A 16,177-nucleotide genomic window follows, 5' to 3' on the forward strand; every position below is an offset into this window, starting at 1 on the left:
ATAAATTACAGACTTTCCTTTACAAACTAAACTAATTTCGATAACTGTTTAACCAGAACAAAAGTCAAGGAAAAAATTTTTTTTTTTTTTCTTATTTTATAAATTACAGACTTTCCTTTACAAACTAAACTAATTTCGATAAGTGTTTAACTAGAAATGTTGGACCGGTAAGACGAAACTAGAATTGTTTTAACTAAACACTAAATAGTTTCTTTTTAGAGACTTCACTCATGACTTTTGGGAGTATAAAACATGCTATGAGCGAATTGCTACTGAAATTGATAAATACCCCAAACATTAATTTCACTCAATTTAAAGAATAGCTTTTGTTCTTTTCACTTCTTTGTTCTCATTATGAGATTGTAGGGCGCAGATAACCAGTCCTCTGTCTCAGATTGTAGGGCGCAGATAACCAGTTCTCTGTCTGAGATTGTAAGGCGCAGATAACCAGTTCTCTGTCTGAGATTGTAGGGCGCAGATAACCAGTTCTCTGTCTGAGATTGTAGGGCGCAGATAACCAGTTCTCTGTCTGAGATTGTAGGGCGCAGATAACCCGTTCTCTGTCTGAGATTGTAGTGCGCAGATAACCAGTTCTCTGTCTGAGATTGGAGGGCAGATAACCAGTTCTCTGTCTGAGATTGTAGGGCGCAGATAACCAGTTCTCTGTCTGAGATTGTAGGACGCAGATAACCAGTTCTCTGTCTGAGATTGTAGGGCGCAGATAACCAGTTCTCTGTCTGAGATTGTAGGGCGCAGATAACCAGTTCTCTGTCTGAGATTGTAGGGCGCAGATAACCCGTTCTCTGTCTGAAATTGTAGGGCGCAGATAACCAGTTCTCTGTCTGAGATTGTAGGGCGCAGATAACAAGTTCTCTGTCTGAGATTTGAGGGCGCAGATAACCAGTTCTCTGTCTCAGATTGGAGGGCAGATAACCAGTTCTCTGTCTGAGATTGTAGGGCGCAGATAACCCGTTCTCTGTCTGAGATTGGACGGCAGATAACCAGTTTTCTGTCTAAGATTGTAGGGCGCAGATAACCAGTTCTCTGTCTGAGATTGGAGGGCAGATAACCAGTTCTCTGTCTAAGATTGTAGGGCGCAGATAACCAGTTCTCTGTCTCAGATTGGAGGGCAGATAACCAGTTCTCTGTCTGAGATTGTAGGGCGCAGATAACCCGTTCTCTGTCTGAGATTGTAGGGCGCAGATAACCAGTTCTCTGTCTGAGATTGTAGGGCGCAGATAACCACTTCTCTGTCTGAGATTGTAGGGCAGATAACCAGTTCTCTGTCTGAGATTGTAGGGCGCAGATAACCCGTTCTCTGTCTGAGATTGTAGGGCGCAGATAACCAGTTCTCTGTCTGAGATTGTAGGGCGCAGATAACCAGTTCTCTATCTGAGATTGTAGGGCGCAGATAACCCGTTCTCTGTCTGAGATTGTAGGGTGCAGATAACCAGTTCTCTGTCTGAGATTGTAGGGCGCAGATAACCCGTTCTCTGTCTGAGATTGTAGGGCGCAGATAACCAGTTCTCTGTCTGAGATTGTAGGGCGCAGATAACCAGTTCTCTGTCTGAGATTATAGGGCGCAGATAACCAGTTCTCTGTCTGAGATTGTAGGGCGCAGATAACCAGTTCTCTGTCTGAGATTGTAGGACGCAGATAACCAGTTCTCTGTCTGAGATTGTAGGGCGCAGATAACCAGTTCTCTGTCTGAGATTGTAGGGCGCAGATAACCCGTTCTCTGTCTGAAATTGTAGGGCGCAGATAACCAGTTCTCTGTCTGAGATTGTAGGGCGCAGATAACCAGTTCTCTGTCTGAGATTTGAGGGCGCAGATAACCAGTTCTCTGTCTCAGATTGGAGGGCAAAAACCAGTTCTCTGTCTGAGATTGTAGGGCGCAGATAACCCGTTCTCTGTCTGAGATTGGAGGGCAGATAACCAGTTCTCTGTCTAAGATTGTAGGGCGCAGATAACCAGTTCTCTGTCTGAGATTGGAGGGCAGATAACCAGTTCTCTGTCTAAGATTGTAGGGCGCAGATAACCAGTTCTCTGTCTCAGATTGGAGGGCAGATAACCAGTTCTCTGTCTGAGATTGTAGGGCGCAGATAACCCGTTCTCTGTCTGAGATTGTAGGGCGCAGATAACCACTTCTCTGTCTGAGATTGTAGGGCAGATAACCAGTTCTCTGTCTGAGATTGTAGGGCGCAGATAACCAGTTCTCTGTCTGAGATTTGAGGGCGCAGATAACCAGTTCTCTGTCTGAGATTGTAGGGCGCAGATAACCAGTTCTCTGTCTAAGATTGTAGGGCGCAGATAACCAGTTCTCTGTCTGAGATTGTAGAGCGCAGAAAACCAGTTCTCTGTCCTGAGATTGGGTGGCGCAAATAAGAAGTCCTCTGTCTCAGATTGGAGGGCAGATAACCAGTTCTCTGTCTGAGGTTGTAGGGCGCAGATAACCAGTTCTCTGTCTGAAATTGTAGTGCGCAGATAACCAGTTCTCTGTCTGAGATTGTAGTGCGCAGATAATCAGTTCTCTGTCTAAGATTGTAGGGCGCAGATAACCAGTTCTCTGTCTGAGATTGTAGGGCGCAGATAACCAGTGCTCTGTCTGAGATTGTAGGGCGCAGATAACCAGTTCTCTGTCTGAGATTGTAGGGCGCAGATAACCAGTGCTCTGTCTGAGATTGTAGGGCGCAGATAACCAGTTCTCTGTCTGAGATTGTAGGGCGCAGATAACAAGTTCTCTGTCTGAGATTGTAGGGCGCAGATAACCAGTTTTCTGTCTGAGATTGTAGGGCGCAGATAACCAGTTCTCTGTCTGAGATTGTAGGGCGCAGATAACCAGTTCTCTGTCTGAGATTGTAGTGCGCAGATAACCACTTCTCTGAGCTTTTGTGATTGTAGGGCGCAGATAACCAATTCTCTGTCTGAGATTGTAGGGCGCAGATAACCAGTTCTCTGTCTGAGATTGTAGGGCGCAGATAACCAGTTCTCTATCTGAGATTGTAGGGCGCAGATAACCCGTTCTCTGTCTGAGATTGTAGGGCGCAGATAACCAGTTCTCTGTCTGAGATTGTAGGGCGCAGATAACCCGTTCTCTGTCTGAGATTGTAGGGCGCAGATAACCAGTTCTCTGTCTGAGATTGTAGGGCACAGATAACCAGTTCTCTGTCTGAGATTGTAGGGCGCAGATAACCAGTTCTCTGTCCGAGATTATAGGGCGCAGATAACCAGTTCTCTGTCTGAGATTGTAGGGCGCAGATAACCAGTTCTCTGTCTGAGATTGTAGGACGCAGATAACCAGTTCTCTGTCTGAGATTGTAGGGCGCAGATAACCAGTTCTCTGTCTGAGATTGTAGGGCGCAGATAACCAGTTCTCTGTCTGAGATTGTAGGGCGCAGATAACCAGTTCTCTGTCTGAGATTGTTGGGTGCAGATAACCCGTTCTCTGTCTGAAATTGTAGGGCGCAGATATTCAGTTCTCTGTCTGAGATTGTAGGGCGCAGATAACCAGTTCTCTGTCTGAGATTTGAGGGCGCAGATAACCAGTTCTCTGTCTAAGATTGTAGGGCGCAGATAACCAGTTCTCTGTCTGAGATTGGAGGGCAGATAACCAGTTCTCTGTCTAAGATTGTAGGGCGCAGATAACCAGTTCTCTGTCTCAGATTGGAGGGCAGATAACCAGTTCTCTGTCTGAGATTGTAGGGCGCAGATAACCCGTTCTCTGTCTGAGATTGTAGGGCGAAGATAACCAGTTCTCTGTCTGAGATTGTAGGGCGCAGATAACCACTTCTCTGTCTGAGATTGTAGGGCAGATAACCAGTTCTCTGTCTGAGATTGTAGGGCGCAGATAACCAGTTCTCTGTCTGAGATTTGAGGGCGCAGATAACCAGTTCTCTGTCTGAGATTGTAGGGCGCAGATAACCAGTTCTCTGTCTAAGATTGTAGGGCGCAGATAACCAGTTCTCTGTCTGAGATTGTAGAGCGCAGAAAACCAGTTCTCTGTCCTGAGATTGGGTGGCGCAAATAAGAAGTCCTCTGTCTCAGATTGGAGGGCAGATAACCAGTTCTCTGTCTGAGGTTGTAGGGCGCAGATAACCAGTTCTCTGTCTGAAATTGTAGTGCGCAGATAACCAGTTCTCTGTCTGAGATTGTAGTGCGCAGATAATCAGTTCTCTGTCTAAGATTGTAGGGCGCAGATAACCAGTTCTCTGTCTGAGATTGTAGGGCGCAGATAACCAGTGCTCTGTCTGAGATTGTAGGGCGCAGATAACCAGTTCTCTGTCTGAGATTGTAGGGCGCAGATAACCAGTTCTCTGTCTGAGATTGTAGGGCGCAGATAACCAGTGCTCTGTCTGAGATTGTAGGGCGCAGATAACCAGTTCTCTGTCTGAGATTGTAGGGCGCAGATAACAAGTTCTCTGTCTGAGATTGTAGGGCGCAGATAACCAGTTTTCTGTCTGAGATTGTAGGGCGCAGATAACCAGTTCTCTGTCTGAGATTGTAGGGCGCAGATAACCAGTTCTCTGTCTGAGATTGTAGGGCGCAGATAACCAGTTCTCTGTCTGAGATTGTAGGGCGCAGATAACCAGTTCTCTGTCTGAGATTGTAGGGCGCAGATAACCAGTTCTCTGTCTGAGATTGTAGGGCGCAGATAACCAGTTCTCTGTCTGAGATTGTAGGGCGCAGATAACCCGTTCTCTGTCTGAAATTGTAGGGCGCAGATATTCAGTTCTCTGTCTGAGATTGTAGGGCGCAGATAACCAGTTCTCTGTCTGAGATTTGAGGGCGCAGATAACCAGTTCTCTGTCTCAGATTGGAGGGCAAAAACCAGTTCTCTGTCTGAGATTGTAGGGCGCAGATAACCCGTTCTCTGTCTGAGATTGGAGGGCAGATAACCAGTTCTCTGTCTAAGATTGTAGGGCGCAGATAACCAGTTCTCTGTCTGAGATTGGAGGGCAGATAACCAGTTCTCTGTCTAAGATTGTAGGGCGCAGATAACCAGTTCTCTGTCTCAGATTGGAGGGCAGATAACCAGTTCTCTGTCTGAGATTGTAGGGCGCAGATAACCCGTTCTCTGTCTGAGATTGTAGGGCGAAGATAACCAGTTCTCTGTCTGAGATTGTAGGGCGCAGATAACCACTTCTCTGTCTGAGATTGTAGGGCAGATAACCAGTTCTCTGTCTGAGATTGTAGGGCGCAGATAACCAGTGCTCTGTCTGAGATTGTAGGGCGCAGATAACCAGTTCTCTGTCTGAGATTGTAGGGCGCAGATAACCAGTGCTCTGTCTGAGATTGTAGGGCGCAGATAACCAGTTCTCTGTCTGAGATTGTAGGGCGCAGATAACAAGTTCTCTGTCTGAGATTGTAGGGCGCAGATAACCAGTTTTCTGTCTGAGATTGTAGGGCGCAGATAACCAGTTCTCTGTCTGAGATTGTAGGGCGCAGATAACCAGTTCTCTGTCTGAGATTGTAGTGCGCAGATAACCACTTCTCTGAGCTTTTGTGATTGTAGGGCGCAGATAACCAATTCTCTGTCTGAGATTGTAGGGCGCAGATAACCAGTTCTTTGAGCTTTTGTGATTGTAGGGCGCAGATAACCAGTTGTCTGTCTGAGATTGTAGTGCGCAGATAACCAGTTTTCTGTCTGAGATTGTAGGGCGCAGATAACCAGTTCTCTGTCTGAGATTGTAGGGCGCAGATAACCAGTTCTCTGTCTGAGATTGTAGGGCGCAGATAACCACTTCTCTGTCTGAGATTGTAGGGCAGATAACCAGTTCTCTGTCTGAGATTGTAGGGCGCAGATAACCAGTTCTCTGTCTCAGATTGAAGGGCAGATAACCAGTTCTCTGTCTGAGATTGTAGGGCGCAGAAAACCCGTTCTCTGTCTGAGATTGTAGGGCGCAGATAACCCGTTCTCTGTCTGAGATTGTAGGGCAGATAACCAGTTCTCTGTCTCAGATTGTAGGGCGCAGATAACCAGTTCTCTGTCTGAGATTGTAGGGCGCAGATAACCAGTTCTCTGTCTGAGATTGTAGGGCGCAGATAACCCGTTCTCTGTCTGAGATTGTAGGGCGCAGATAACCAGTTCTCTGTCTGAGATTGTAGGGCGCAGATAACCATTTCTCTATCTGAGATTGTAGGGCGCAGATAACCCGTTCTCTGTCTGAGATTGTAGGGCGCAGATAACCAGTTCTCTGTCTGAGATTGTAGGGCGCAGATAACCCGTTCTCTGTCTGAGATTGTAGGGCGCAGATAACCAGTTCTCTGTCTGAGATTGTAGGGCACAGATAACCAGTTCTCTGTCTGAGATTGTAGGGCGCAGATAACCAGTTCTCTGTCCGAGATTATAGGGCGCAGATAACCAGTTCTCTGTCTGAGATTGTAGGGCGCAGATAACCAGTTCTCTGTCTGAGATTGTAGGACGCAGATAACCAGTTCTCTGTCTGAGATTGTAGGGCGCAGATAACCAGTTCTCTGTCTGAGATTGTAGGGCGCAGATAACCAGTTCTCTGTCTGAGATTGTAGGGCGCAGATAACCAGTTCTCTGTCTGAGATTGTTGGGTGCAGATAACCCGTTCTCTGTCTGAAATTGTAGGGCGCAGATATTCAGTTCTTTGTCTGAGATTGTAGGGCGCAGATAACCAGTTCTCTGTCTGAGATTTGAGGGCGCAGATAACCAGTTCTCTGTCTAAGATTGTAGGGCGCAGATAACCAGTTCTCTGTCTGAGATTGGAGGGCAGATAACCAGTTCTCTGTCTAAGATTGTAGTGCGCAGATAACCAGTTCTCTGTCTCAGATTGGAGGGCAGATAACCAGTTCTCTGTCTGAGATTGTAGGGCGCAGATAACCCGTTCTCTGTCTGAGATTGTAGGGCGAAGATAACCAGTTCTCTGTCTGAGATTGTAGGGCGCAGATAACCACTTCTCTGTCTGAGATTGTAGGGCAGATAACCAGTTCTCTGTCTGAGATTGTAGGGCGCAGATAACCAGTTCTCTGTCTGAGATTTGAGGGCGCAGATAACCAGTTCTCTGTCTGAGATTGTAGGGCGCAGATAACCAGTTCTCTGTCTAAGATTGTAGGGCGCAGATAACCAGTTCTCTGTCTGAGATTGTAGAGCGCAGAAAACCAGTTCTCTGTCCTGAGATTGGGAGGCGCAAATAAGAAGTCCTCTGTCTCAGATTGGAGGGCAGATAACCAGTTCTCTGTCTGAGGTTGTAGGGCGCAGATAACCAGTTCTCTGTCTGAAATTGTAGTGCGCAGATAACCAGTTCTCTGTCTGAGATTGTAGTGCGCAGATAATCAGTTCTCTGTCTAAGATTGTAGGGCGCAGATAACCAGTTCTCTGTCTGAGATTGTAGGGCGCAGATAACCAGTGCTCTGTCTGAGATTGTAGGGCGCAGATAACCAGTTCTCTGTCTGAGATTGTAGGGCGCAGATAACCAGTTCTCTGTCTGAGATTGTAGGGCGCAGATAACCAGTGCTCTGTCTGAGATTGTAGGGCGCAGATAACCAGTTCTCTGTCTGAGATTGTAGGGCGCAGATAACAAGTTCTCTGTCTGAGATTGTAGGGCGCAGATAACCAGTTTTCTGTCTGAGATTGTAGGGCGCAGATAACCAGTTCTCTGTCTGAGATTGTAGGGCGCAGATAACCAGTTCTCTGTCTGAGATTGTAGGGCGCAGATAACCAGTTCTCTGTCTGAGATTGTAGGGCGCAGATAACCAGTTCTCTGTCTGAGATTGTAGGGCGCAGATAACCAGTTCTCTGTCTAAGATTGTAGGGCGCAGATAACCCGTTCTCTGTCTGAAATTGTAGGGCGCAGATAACCCGTTCTCTGTCTGAGATTGTAGGGCGCAGATAACCAGTTCTCTGTCTAAGATTGTAGGGCGCAGATAACCAGTTCTCTGTCTGAGATTGGAGGGCAGATAACCAGTTCTCTGTCTAAGATTGTAGGGCGCAGATAACCAGTTCTCTGTCTCAGATTGGAGGGCAGATAACCAGTTCTCTGTCTGAGATTGTAGGGCGCAGATAACCCGTTCTCTGTCTGAGATTGTAGGGCGAAGATAACCAGTTCTCTGTCTGAGATTGTAGGGCGCAGATAACCACTTCTCTGTCTGAGATTGTAGGGCAGATAACCAGTTCTCTGTCTGAGATTGTAGGGCGCAGATAACCAGTTCTCTGTCTGATATTTGAGGGCGCAGATAACCAGTTCTCTGTCTGAGATTGTAGGGCGCAGATAACCAGTTCTCTGTCTAAGATTGTAGGGCGCAGATAACCAGTTCTCTGTCTGAGATTGTAGAGCGCAGAAAACCAGTTCTCTGTCCTGAGATTGGGTGGCGCAAATAAGAAGTCCTCTGTCTCAGATTGTAGGGCGCAGATAACCAGTTCTCTGTCTGAGATTGTAGTGCGCAGATAACCAGTTCTCTGTCTGAGATTGTAGGGCGCAGATAACCAGTTCTCTGTCTGAGATTGTTGGGCGCAGGTAACCACTTCTCTGTCTGAGATTGTAGGGCGCAGATAACCAGTTCTCTGTCTGGTTGCCAGATCAGGTAGTTTATATAGTTTGTCTTCTAGGAGGTTATTCTATGTCTAGTATCTTGATCTGTTCTATTGATAAGCCACGCATCTTTGCAGAACGTTGTCATCCTACTCTGGTGACACTTCACAAGCCATATTTCACTAGTTCCAATGTTTATCTTCCGGAACATGCTTCTTGTGTGGCCTTTAGGAGGTGAAAAATTAAAACATTGATCGTTATGGTATAGCTTAAAATAAACATTTTTCTCCCCTTGAAGTTTGAGTAACAACTGGTTGAACTTTAAATGATATTACTCTCTATCATGTTCCTTACTTCTTTTAGTAAGAGCACTAGTTTTTACTGCTAAACTTGTATGTCTGGCCAGTTTGTCTGCTTTTAAGTTAACGAATTCGTCTGTTTACTAGTACACACTAATGAAAGTATCTCATCTCACTAGCTACAGGATTGCAGGCAAAGGAGAACAAAAAAAAATCTGATCCGAATAGAGCGTTTTCTCCACTTTGAATTATTAAACCCATAATCCGTAATCATGTTCTACATTAGCCAAGCGCTTACATTTCATAGTAATTCTTACATTTCATAGTACTTCTTACATTTCATATAATTCTTTCATTTTATAGTAATTCTGTTGATGATTGTTTTATTTCATGTTGATCATTGACTGTTGATTTTAAGTTGAACATTGACTGTTGATTTTGAAGAACCACACTTTGCCTTTTATTATTGCTTGTTATGTGATAAACAATAAAAAAAAAGTTATTTAACAAAAAAAAAATGTTGGCAGATTTACTAGAAGATATAAAACAAGACATATATTGAAAGGTGCGTTAATTTCTTGTCAAGTTTTTGAAAAAAAAAGTTTCCAAGGACTAAAAAATATAATTCTGATCTCATTGAATTATAGGAACATTTTGTTTTCATCTCATACAAGGCGATATTGGTGTAATAATTGGATTCGTGTACAATAACAATATTCTGTGGACATCAAGTGTTTTATAAACCTACTTAGATTTCAACATATTTCTCCTGGTCATCTGTCTGCAAGATACATATTATATATAATGATTTCATATTTGACCACAACTTTAACACTGAAAGAAATAAGGGGACCATAAACATAGACTTTATGGACAATATAAGATAATTATCACAGTTTGAATGTTTAAACTTTAAACATTTCAATGTTGACTTACAGCAAAATGGCTCTTTACTTCATTCCATTTTTCATACACACCCTGAACAAATGTAAATAAAACTTCGAACTCGAGAATCTGAATTTGTTTTCAATAAGTCGATGCTAAACTGATATTCTAGACTAGAGTTCTCTTACATGTGATCTTGCAGTTTCCGTCAAATTGAAATTGTTTTTAATGACAAATCGATGAAATGTCTCTCGGAACAACCATTGACAAATGTAACCCTTATAACATTAACTGAGAATGAAAAAAAAAATATTTTCACCTTGTAGACATTATTTTATTATCAACCTAATGTTTCCTCAGTGACCCATTTAGCATGCTTGACAAAATTTCATTACTTTTATCCTTAAATGTGCTTATATAAGTGTAAAAAGTGGTTTTAGCTGATTGAGCATTAGAGCGGATCAAGGTCATTTCAAAGAACAGTAAGGTTATGGGCCCAGCACACATTCGAAGGCGGCGCGGTGACTTGAGTTGTAAAGCGCTTGGCTTCCGAATCCTGGTGAAGACTTTGAGTTTTACTGTTGCCATGCTGTCATAACCACAATTTGAGGCTACAAAGAGATGGCTAGACTCTGGGGCGGACTGGTGTTGAAATCCAGGCCAGATTTTGATGTCCGTTGACGACACTGCGGGGAGTCAGGAGACGGTGGTGCACGTCTTGCGAGAGCTGCGGGGAGACGTAACAGAAAGGTCCATTCAACTGTATTGAAGCTACAAGGCACTACGCCAAACAGCAGATTTCCTAACCAGGGCAATAAGAGAGTCCCTGCCTTGCCAGCAGTCGAAGTTCATCTCAGGCGTTGAAATCACTCGCATTCATTCTACAATTCGTATCAGTCCTCTTATTATGTCAAGATGGAGAAAGTAAGGGTTAACCAATTTTTTACAATTTGTGTACAAAACTATTTACTTATGTTAATAATATATATTAATTATTTATACTTAACCAATTTTTTATTTGTTCGACCCCCATTCACTGGAATGTTGTTGATTCAGTGAATTGCACCAACAGCGCCCCCCCGCCAACACTAAGCCTTTGGATGGGGGGGGGGGTCCGATTTTTGTGCAGAGATCAGAATTTGTAAACAAAATGAGTGAAATATCTATATAATTAATACTACTCATTGATATTTCAAGCCATTTGTATTTTGTCACCACGCACTATCATCTCAAACTCAGTCAAACTAGGAAAATGAAAGATGGTGGTTCGGAATCAGGTAGGACAGTGGGAGGGGGCGGTAGAAACAATCGCCCCACCCCCATACAGACCCTGTGACATTTTGGTTGGTGGGGGGGGGGGGCTGAGCATAATTCAGTGGAGAAATTACAAAATTAGTAAGAAAATTTGTCACAAATATAAACTATAAATTCTGTATGCTGCATTCACATATTAAGTCGCCCCCTCCTCTTTAATATTAAATGCAATAATTAAGAGTAAATATAAAATGGAGATAGGACCAGTGTGACAAAACCATAGCAAGTTATCTGTATGTATAAATATCTTTACAAAAAGGCAATCTAAAGCAGATATCTTTACATCTTAGGATGACCAAAAGAAGCCTACTATTTCAAGGTGAAGATAATCTTACGATGAATACGCGAAATAAAGACGGGCTGACACTACATGTGCCTCGAGTTTCACTCAGACACACACATTGGTATCGATCAGTGCCCCAACCTACTTGATTTTAGTTAGCCTCTTTTTTTTTGTCTAGGGTGGATAGTGAGCTGTAGACTGAGAATGTGTTTGTGCATCTAAGAATGTCATACAACTTCCTCGTAAAGCGTCCAACCAGAAACGTAAAATGTTTTTGCGTTCTTTTCCAATTTCAGCGTAGAGACACCTCTTTCACAAGCTACTTTAGTACATGACATCGAAAGCACAAACTTATAAGCTAAGCTGAACACCGGACATAACACTGTCAGAATTTTGCTCCCTTCTCAGACCTTACATGGCATATGATGTTAAGGTCATCTTTTTCTTTTGGCCAACGGTTAACGGGCAGGGTGTCATGTGAAGAGCACAACGGCCAACCACCTTTACTATTCCTAACTAAAGTCAGGTACCCATTAGAGTTGGGTGGACTCAGGGGCGCCCTAAAAAAATGAAATTCAAAATCCCAACCCTCACCTAGATTCGAACCCAGGATCCCAGGTTCGAAGCCAAGCGCTTAACCATTCAGCCAACTTTTTAAACATTTTGTAAAAGCGATTTGGACTGTTTTATTTGATTGCCAGAAATCATTGACTCTATGCTAATTGAACTGATCCACTAGTTCCCTAATTTGTTTATGTCGATAAGAGATGATCTAAAGCAGATAGATTAGTAACATATGCCAATCCTGTTACACTTTGGCACCTTTTATGATAGAAGATTGTATATTTCATGTACTTTACTGATACTTAAAGGGGCCCGTTTGGCAGCGATTGGGTCAATGTCCGTATAGCCAGTCCTCTCCATTCGATCTAAATGTACATCTTATTTTGTAAAAGCAATTTAAGTTTAGGTGAGATTTCCTAATAAAACGAAAAGTTTTGGTTTCCAACCCAAGACAGCACTTTCCAAAACAATAAAATGTGAACTGGACGCATCTGGGACCTCAATGTACAATTAGTTTTATGACCTTCCGTTGTCCTCTGTTTTAGTCTGATTAGATTAGAGTGCATTAGGGTTTTACTGTTCAACAATGGCTACTTCAACATGGCTGAGATTTCACTTCTGCTGTCAGAAAAGGAAATTCACCTCCCTTATAAAAAAAGATCTCAGTATCAGGAGAGTTATTGATTATCTGGAATATATTCCGCAGCTGTTAGTTACCTGGAAATAATCAATGCAAGTTTGTGTTTTTATTCTAGCGTTGCTGTGTTTTTTTTTGTTAAATATTGAACATGTTTTGATAATTTCACGCTGCGGCTTTCATTTAGACATAATTCTTCTTCCCAGACCTAAAAGTCAGACCAGTGAATCAAACTGTCTGATTAAGTCATTCAGAAAAAAATACATCACTTGTTTTATTTCCTTTTTGCTGACGTAAACAAGATGTAATGGCCTGGCAGAAGACTTTTTAGAGCAGAACTAGCGAGATGTGTGCCCAATGTTATTGTTAGAATACACTCAACGTTTTAAATAAATTGCGTTGCTTTATTTTTTCGCTGTTTATTTTTTATTTCATTTGGGGCCAGCAAATTCACTACGCCTAGGGCTTCAAATTATGTAAGACCGGCCCTGAACCAAGGTTCACATTTGTCGAGATGATTTTGAAAGAAAATCAAGATGTTTGAAGAGGACTGTTGTAAATTTATAGTGATTTACGGATCCTGCGTTATGTCTATTTCATCGGCTTTAATCATTCCTATGTTAGTACTTCTATGTAGGTCACTGTGGTCTATAAAACTATCGTACTACTTGTGCCACACTTATATAAGCTGTGGGGTCAATACAAAGGTCATGTCACTCTTATTTCAAAGTTCACTGTGGATCACGTGATCCGTTTCACCCACATGATCGATACATTTTGATAGAGATCACTTCCGCTGATGCGATCACACATCCGGGCCACTATTTCTTTCTTCGTTGTTATGGCCACAATCCTAGTGCGCTATCTTGGATCTCTCTGTGGCAGAAAGAAAAAGTTTTGCTTTGAACATGGTTTTTTGATGGAATCAGTTTTGGTGATACCAGAAATATCAAATAGTTTCAAACGTTGGAACACTTAAACTCAAACTGGACTGGAAACACAAACTGAAAATCGGCCCCCGAAGTGGTCCACCCAGGCAGGTAAAAAGGCAGGTTTCAATATTTTCAGAAAGAACATCAGAATGAAATTCTATCAAAGACAAATGACAGAGAAGAATGGAGAAAGAAGGTTGACAGATATTGTGTGGTGCCCCAGCGGTCCAGCAGACCAAAGGATAGGTGAAAGTGAATGTGAAGTTAGATGTGAACCTGACCTAACTGATGTCTTATAATAAGTATCTAATTGATCTAATCGTTTTGTAAAGGGTCAATCTGTTATTCAAAGCCTCAAGAAAAAAACGTTTCCGTAAAAAAAAATTATTTCTTTTAGTTTAGTGTTCTAGAGCTATAGTGCAGCGCTGCACGTCACGCGATAATATGAAAAACTACTTATTAATTATTGTTTTAAATTATGTCCAACTTAAATGCATACTAAATAGACGGACGGACGGACAGACATTCCACACAAAACTAATAGCGCGTGAGGGGATATGAATTAAGATTTTTCTTTTAAGCATTATCACGCCAATAAACAAAGGTATTATTCATTAAAAAGAGTCTTAATGATTTTTTAGCGGCCTCCGTAAGGCGAAAAGCCGCTATTTGGTTTGTGCAAAATGTCCGTCTGTCACACTCAGATCTGGAAAACTAGAAGAGAAATGAAAAATATTTTTTTACCATGCGATGCAGCTTGAAAAGTTTAGGTGCAACGGCTACTTTTGGTTTACTAAAAGCAAACCGTTTAATTTATAAAATTAATTATGCAAGCGATTTTTTCATAAACAATTACATAAATGAAAGGGAGATAATGTTATAATATGTTAACAAAGTAGGACAATATATTGTATATTTTCAGTATCACTAAGTCGAATATATTGTTATAAACTTGGTGGTGGCACAGAAAGGGGTAATGGTGTGTGTGTAGTTAGCCGACGCAAATCGCCCCAGGCCAGCGCTAGACGAGCGGTCAACCGTGACGAGTTACGACGGTCAGCCGAGACGAGTGTCAACACGGCGGTTCGGGAAGGATCGACGTCGTGAACAGAGCTCAGGAGAGTCACGAGAGTTGTAGTCATCTGACCAACTGGAAACGTCGAGCGGCGTTCTGTCCGGTTCGAGAAGGCCAGTAGGGACCCTATATAAGAGAGGAGGTGTCGCAGTCAAGACGGTTGAGAAAAGGGGCTCAATACAGCAAGGTTCAGAGCCCGGTTCACTACAGTCCGGTCGACTACAGCACAGTTCAGCGGTGTTGTTCTGTACGGAGCATTACGACGGTTCAGTGCGGAGTACTATCAAGTACAGTTGAGACGAACGACGTCTTGATCTTGGTCTGTGATAGAGTCCGACACAACGAGCCTAGTGTGTGAAGTCAGTCCTGAACTGTTGAACCCAGTGCAAGCCCGGAACGAGACGGAGAGGCCAGTGCAAGAGTTGATACGGCGGAACGGTGTTATCGGAGAGATATTTGTACAGTGTACGTGTTGCCAATTGTACAGTATTGGCTGTTATTTATTCAACTATTAAAGTGTTACGTTACTTTGGAGCCATGAGTTGTCAAGTTCTTTAAGTTGGTGGTGTATGGTGCAGTTTGCAGAGAGCCTGGATAGTGAGATTCGTAACGATATCTATAAAATGTACAAGAAATGTTCACAACAAATATAAATATTAGTTAATGGCGTTTTTTTCTGGTCAACTAGCTGTTAAAATTAAAAGAAAACATTTTGTTTATAAAGGCTAAGAATGCAAGTCATCGCCAAAAATGTTTCGAATTTTATATGAAAATTCTACTAACGCCAAATAACTGTTTGAAATCCCTCTTCTAATCTATAAAACAGATAATTTTCTCATATACGAATATTGGTTGTTCTAGATTTTTTATGAAAATGTTTTAAACTTTATTTATGTAATATCGCACTTCTCTCACACTACATTTAATGTTCTAGCTAAAACGTTAGAAAATCTAATTATCGTTAATATTATGTTCCGATTTTTAAGGAAAAAGACTTCCTAACACCAAAGTATGGTTTGAAAATCTCTCTACATCTAATTTTCATACGAATCAGAAACCCCATTGGCAGCGACAAACATGCTTGGAATTACTCCCTTAGAGCACGTGAGAGGAAGCGAGCAGTGAGTTTTAAGGTTGCCTTGTCCCCGTACAAGGACAGCCTTTGTGTCGGACTTGTACTAGTTATCTCTCTATCAAATCCTAGTCCCAATCGCCTTTCGTGCAGAAATATATTTATATATAGTGAGAGAAAATAAGAATTCCAGATAAATCAAATACCGTTAATTATATTTTTGGGAATTTTCATACGAGACCATCCCAAAAATGTAGGTATGTTTCTATGGCTACTGGTTAGATGCCTCATTTGTATTTCTTGATTTTCAAACATGTCATCTAATTTCCCTGCTTTCAATAAGTTTTGTTTTGTGGCATTCAAGCTGTTACATTTCTAATGTCGTAAGGTCACGCATTCATTTTACGACAATACAGCTGGAGATGGTGTCGTGACCGACTGACGTTATCCACTAAAGTGACTAAATCATTACGACATTTGCTTGTTGTATAATGATCTTATGTCATTACCTACTGAGAGACCTAATGTAGCTAAGAAATAAGTCTTGAGATCATTTAAAGACAATTACAAAATCATGAATGGAATAAAATCTAAAAACAAAAAAAGACCTTATCCTGACTA

This window comes from Biomphalaria glabrata, chromosome 1 (assembly GCF_947242115.1).
Source record: "Biomphalaria glabrata chromosome 1, xgBioGlab47.1, whole genome shotgun sequence".
In the NCBI taxonomy this organism is placed as follows: Eukaryota; Metazoa; Mollusca; class Gastropoda; family Planorbidae; genus Biomphalaria; species Biomphalaria glabrata.